This window comes from Anthonomus grandis, chromosome 24, assembly GCF_022605725.1.
Source record: "Anthonomus grandis grandis chromosome 24, icAntGran1.3, whole genome shotgun sequence".
In the NCBI taxonomy this organism is placed as follows: Eukaryota; Metazoa; Arthropoda; class Insecta; order Coleoptera; family Curculionidae; genus Anthonomus; species Anthonomus grandis.
In genome coordinates, this window is record NC_065569.1 from 2,310,862 (window position 1) to 2,317,887 (window position 7,026).

A 7,026-nucleotide genomic window follows, 5' to 3' on the forward strand; every position below is an offset into this window, starting at 1 on the left:
GCCAAAACGGCAGCAGCAGATCAACCAGTTAGGCGGCCTCCAGAATGTCTAGCAGGTAGTGAAAGGCAATCGGTATATAGGAAGGTATAGGAACAGGAAGCAATAAGGTACAGGAAGGCCTAAAAATGGGGACCACACATGAGGTTCGGCATGGCTGTCAGTTTTATGGCATTTTTGTGTGAGTAAGTAAGTTAAATTTTATAAAATTGCTTTCTAGAAAGTTGGATGCATTGATGTTCTTTCAAATTAAACCGAAAAGCGTGCAAATAAGAAATTAATTAAATGAAAAAAATAGGAAAATGACTTAGGAATGTGACATGTGCTAACTTAGCGAAGATGGAATACCGGTGTGAAGTTAGCAGCCAAAAGTTTCAGCAGCCAATTTGATTTTGCGTGAAGTTAGCAGCTATTTTTTGGCAGCCAAAATTTTATGTACAAACCTACTGCCTGAGGTAAAATACAATGTATTTTTATCTTTTAAGGATTGGCGGCATTTTAACCCCGACCACTTCGCACCCGTTTGGCGGGTATCTTAATGCATACATGCATTTTAATTAATAATGCATCTACTAAATTATCAGGAATAGATCGAGTTGTACAATAATATTAGGCACACATACTCCCTAATTAATAACAAATTTTCATATACCATCCATTACCCCTTACCGCCCGTCAGAGGGGTGGTTCACCCTTTTGAATTTATAAATAATATTTCCGAAAATCAATAAGAAATAATAACATTTTTGACAACATATTTGAAAGAAAAAGTCAATATTTCCTCCAACTTGATTGTTGCCTGGCAACCGAAAATAACAGTAAGGAAATATTCATTTCTGTACTGTAAGGAAATGTTATTTCCATACAGTAAACTTTAGAACATAAATGCGAACAGGCTTTTTCCTAAACAATTTTATTTTTAAAACTTTCAGCACAAACAAGGTTAACATTATATTTTAAAATTATTACTTATTATTTGTTATATTTACTGTTATTTGACAATTAGTACAAGTATTGAAAACTGGAAGAACTTGGGAACTAATAGCATTGTTTTGTTGAATATTTTCCAAACTAATAATTTTATTTGTATGACAATAACTATTACTATAAATGATCTTGATGTATTGGTTTTTGAATCCGGTATGGTAACTAAAAGTTTAGATAGTAGGTCTTGTATATCTTGTACAGTCATTTTAACCAGCTCGTCCATTCTGCAAGCTCCGGAAATTCCAAATATTACAGCTACCTACAACAATAAATAAGCATGTAAAGAATCCAAATATAATTTGAAGTTTTGTAAGTTACCTTAATCATTAAATATTCCTTATCTGGAGCTTCCTGAATAAATTTGTTTATTTCTTCTTTAGTTAAAATCTTGGATTTTTTTGGCTTATAGGCATGTGCTTGTTGTTTCAGGAATGCCCGAAGTTTTGAATATTCAGATATATCCACATCATGTCTAATTGCAAGGGTTGCCTTCAGCATTGAACAATTGGCCCATAAAGTTGAAGAATTCATCTTGGAACCAAGCTCCAAGAAGTATGCCATTACAACATTTTCCGAGAAAGAAGTTACATTTTTATTCGTACGGTAGTCCATGAAGCGGTTGTATGCATAGTTATACTTATTTTTAGATTTTATTGGTAACAATTCCAATGATGCAGCATTCACTGCCTCCGTGAGTTCTGGGAGGGTTTCAGAAATGGAACAGTCATCATCACTCATTATTTTACACGTTACTTTGGCTTTTTAAAACGTTAAAAAATCAACACTTTGGAAAGACGCCACAAATAAACTTTTCACTCGTCAAGTTTGACAATTTAAAATTATGTACTTCGTTTCCGTAGTTATAAAACAATGTTTCATGGCTTCTTTTATTTAAGGGAAAAATAATAATGTTGATTTAAAATTTTTAACATGATTAGTAATAATTTACCGTAATTTTAATGATTCCCGATTTTCGGAAAAATAGTATGTAGACCTCGTAGGAAAAGCCACATTCCCGGACTCCGTATTGCCAGTCTCGGCTTGCGCCTCGACTGGCAATTTTTACGATCGCCCGGGAATGTTAAGCTTTTCCTACTAGGTATACAATATACTATTTTTTTCTATCAGAAGGAAATCGAGTTGCAAAATAAGATTTAGCACACATACTCCCTAATTAATAACAATATTTAATATACCATCCATTACCCCTTACCGCCCGTGAGAGGGGTGGTTCACCCTTATGAATTTATAAATAATATTTTTTATTATTTTTTCTAGTAGGCAGAAATCGAGTTGTATAATTATATTAATTCATAGACTTTCTTTAACATAACGAATTTTTAATCACCATCTTCAGCACATCCATGAGCAGGCTAGTTTATTTATTATGAACCGAGCTATTTTTTATGCAAATTTATCTAGATATAAACATGTAGGTATAGTAGAACCACAGATCTAAGAAATTGATTATAAATGGTAATCCCTAAACCCACATTTTACAAGCTACGACTTATTGTAAAATGTGAAATTCGATCCCTCCGTGGCCGACGTGGTGAGTTCTGGTACGGACCTAGAAAACTTAGAAACGGGTCCGTCCCTGTCACCATTTTTTCCAAGCCTGAACTTATCAGTACTTCCTGAATATTAATGACTCTTTTAGATGTATGGCTATACTATGGGCGCCAGACCTGTGATCTACAAAAAATACAAATGTTAAAAAATGCAATAAATGAAATTTGTATAGTAACCTAAATTGTCTTTATACAATCTTTTTAACCACCGTTTGCCCAGACGGCTCCGTGTCTCGTCTATGAGACAGGTAGGGATGCATATTTTCCCCGGATAACAATGATACAATACAACCAGATGACAATGTTGACCAGCAGAAAACAGTTGTTCATAAAACGTTGTTTATGTTAGTCCTTCTTTTAAGACATCGGAAAAATTGACAGTGCTAAAATTATACATAAATCAAGAATACTGCTATTTGGTGAGGACTATGTGCATTTCTGGATGCAGAATCAGCGCGTTTCTGCTGCAAACTTTATACCTGGTGATGGTAGTGATATGTGCAAAACCTCAAGTAAGTGCAAATTATTTATTAGTTTGTGGTTCTAACTTTCTTTTAGCTATAACTAGTTTAGTAAGAAATTTTTATTCTTTATCATTACATAATTTTTTCATAAAGTGCATTTTCTATGTTTCCACTGTAAAATAACTAGAATCATTTTACTGTTATATAAGAAAATGTGGTTTATTTAGTATTTTGAAGTACACACCTATCCATTAAATGACAAACATTTTTCTGCAGAAATGCATCCCTCATTTTCCAGCTACCTTTTTAATAAAATTGAAATTAGTTACATGAATAGTTATTTTTGATTCATATTATATACATATATTATATACATTTTTTTGAAATACATGTTAAACATTTTACAAAATGCATAATTTTTTCATAAGAATCAGTAAACAATAAAGTTAGGACCCCACGGGATGGGAATACCGTGGGTTGGGTCATATGAGCCGAAAATTATGTGTAATTTAAAATTTTAAAGTATCTTTTTTTTAATTTAGATATTTGGCAAATTTTCTGCTATCCTTTTAACCAGAAAATGAAAAGGATATTTTTAAGAAATGTAGAAAATATAGTGGGAAAATGGCATTTAAATTTCATTAGTTGTTTTCGATTGACACAACATTAATAGCGCTAAAAACATAGAAGAAATTAATAAAAACTGTAGCTTTATTACTAGTAGTAGATACTTAATGTATTTATTTATGTGAAATTAATTGGTGCACAAGAAATTAATTTAGCCGCCAAGTTACCCTGATTTACAAATCACCAAAAATGCGGAATAAAATTTCCAAGCGTGTGGCATTTCAAATTATTTCAAAAGTATTCTATGATAAAGAACCAGGGTTTAATTTTACCAATGAAATAAAACGTGATATTTTGAACGAAATTTGTTTGAAATTAATTAATACTAAATATGGTTATAAGTCAATTATACTTAAAATAATCTTTAAAAATAAAATCTTTGGCTAAAAATAAAGGCTTTGAGGAGCCCTTTAGTGTAGAGCAGTGCATGGTCACTGGGGTGCCCACTGCTGAAGACTGGGCAAATCTTGAAGACTTAACTCACCAAATAGCAGATGTCAGATCTGTCCTGCGAGTGATTAGATTCATCGCATACAAACTAGGAGCACAGCACACATTGTCCGGTCTTTTAATGGGCACTGTCATTTCTATCGCAAAAAGAGGGACTGTGAGTTTAGAGTTCATTCAGAAAATCAATCTCGGGATGGAAACAGATATTGGGCAGACGGCAAAACTGACACCAGAAATTGTGTCAAGATTCTACCAGCATTTTGGGAAACACATAAATGATGAGAACATTCAAACTAAAATATTTTTCACTAATGGCAATTTTTCCTTAAGGAAAATATTGAATGCTTCAGAAATTAGCTAGTAAAAATAAAATCGAAAAAGTGAAGTTAAAGATAAATGACGAAATATTTAAAACGTATACGATAAATGATTTTAAATTAATTGGACAAGATTTCCTAGAAAGTGTAACTATATATTTATACAGGGAACCAGAAAAAATTACTAGCAATGAAGAAAAACAGAAATTAATTCAGCAATATCACGATGATCCATTAACAGGAGGACATTGCGGCCAAAAGAGACTTTTGAAAAAACTTAGGTCAAAGTACCGATAGGTAAATTCTAATAGCCATCGCCATATATGGATTTATTTAAGTTCAGCTTTTTTTTTAATATATTCATAGAATGCACCCATACCATGTTAATTTACATCAGACATTGAAAGAAGCAGACTTTGACCGAAGGTTGGACTATTGCCATTGGATATTAGGCATGATACGAGGGCAGAGAGGACAGAGATTTTAGTATTGAAAATACTACTACGCGCGTTTATACGGCAGCTTTTGCATGGACAGATAAGAAACGACATGCGACATGCTATAGGTGGATCAACGCCGCGTCGTGGATTTTATTACGTTGTCCATATATGAGGTGTTTTTCTTACACATGATTCGGACTATATGTATAAGATAACGGCTTTTATCTTGAAAAGCTTGCAATGCTATATTTGTGGTTGGTTTGTTGTTGTGTTGTGCTGTTGTTTCATTTTTATTTTACAATAAGTAGCAGATATTAATAGGTAAGAATATAAATGTTTCAAATATACAGGGTGTTAGTAGTTTGAGCATACATATTATACACAGTGTTACTAAATAAGTACATACCACAAAACCGCATTTCCTATATTATATTTCTAAGATACACATATTATTTATTAGATTAGACATAAATTAAAACTTAAATTAAAAATTATTAGAAATAGATTAATAATTTCTACCTACATATTTTGTGAGATACGTACCTACCATACATTCGTTTGGTACTCGCTTTATTTTTTTAGTATATTATTATTTACTTATTGTTGGTATTTTATTATTATATGTTAAATCAGTTAAATTGTCTTAGTTTTAGACATGGCAAAGAAGCAAAACCCACTCTCTGATTTTGATGAAAATCTAACAGCTCAGCCCACATTAATTAAAAATAAATCGTCGTTAAAGAGAGAAATTTCAAATGTTTTAGAAGATGAAAAAATTATTAAAAAACGTAAATTAAACGCCGATCGTTGCCGTTCTTACAGAAATCGCAAGAAAAATTTATTAGCATCAGTAACTAGTAGTAATTCTTCAAATGGTATGTCCTTTGTAAATGATGGTTCATCATCCAGTAGTGGCAATTTAGAAGGTAATAATCCTGAAGCTATTCTTTTCTCTCTAACTGTTCCAACATCCCGGAATGCATTATATTGCCAAAGTTATAAAAAATAATAATTTTGTACTCGCTTTATTTTTTTAGTATATTATTATTTACTTATTGTTGGTATTTTATTATTATATGTTAAATCAGTTATCAGTTAAATTGTCTTAATTTTAGACATGGCAAAGAAGCAAAACCTACTTTCCGATTTTGATGAAAATCTAACAGCTCAGTCCACATTAACTAAAAATAAACCGTTGGTAAAGAGAGAAATTTCAAATGTTTTAGAAGATGAAAAAAGTTCCAAAAAACGTAAATTAAACGCCGATCGTTGCCGTTCTTACAGAAATCGAAAGAAAAATTTACTAGCATCAGTAACTAATAGTACTTCAAATGGTGTGTCTTTTGTTAATGGTTCATCATCCAGCAGTGGTAATTTGGAAGGTAATAATCCTAAAGCTATTCCTTTTTCTCAGTATATGGATCAGGAAAGTAATAGTTGTTTTCTTTTAGATGATAATATTTTGTTAGAAAGTAATCATAACCCTTTAGTTAGTAATAATCACTCTTTGGTTACATTAATGCCGACTAATGTAAAAGTTTTTGAAAAAAGAACATTATATTTGGAAAATTTTATGAAAACTAACTTTTATAACAATAAATTAAATGAATATTGTCGTATATGTGACAGAATTTGGTGGACCAAAGATGTTCGCCCAGTAAAAGAAAATGATATTTCGATCCTCCATGAGGCTGGTTTTCCGAAAATGTGTGCTAAAATCGAAGACGAATGTAAATTTTATAAGAGTTGTCGAAATTGCAGTTCAAGTTTATTTCGAAAAAAATTCCTCAATTAGCTACCGTAAATGGATTTAAGTATCCCCCTATTCCATCTGATTTGCCATATTTAAATCCTATTGCGGAACGTTTAATTTCACCTCGCTTGCCATTTATGCAAATTCGTAAAATTCATTATTTTTCCGGAAGTCAGCGATTGGTTGGCCAAATAATAAATGTCCCTGTTAACGTAAATAATATGGTTACTTCCTTGCCAAGAAATATTGACGATGATTATGCCGTAACAGTGGTAATTAAACGAAACATTATTCATAAAAGTTCCTATTTAACTGGTTGCGTTTCTAAAGGTGTTTTGCGCAGATGGTTATTGTATCTACGAAGTACACCGCTGTATATAAAATATAATGTTAAAATAAATGACGCATTTTTAGGTATAG

General features: G+C 31.8%; 1 long non-coding RNA gene across 1 annotated transcript; it reads right to left on the minus strand.

Annotated features, from left to right (window-relative positions):
• Positions 1-893: 893 nt before the first annotated feature.
• On the minus strand, positions 894-2,098 carry LOC126749322 (uncharacterized). Its single transcript, XR_007665010.1, has 2 exons — positions 1,303-2,098; positions 894-1,243 (listed from the first exon to the last, which is right to left on the minus strand). It is a non-coding gene; the product is annotated as an uncharacterized LOC126749322 (long non-coding RNA).
• Between the last annotated feature and the right edge of the window lie 4,928 nt (positions 2,099-7,026).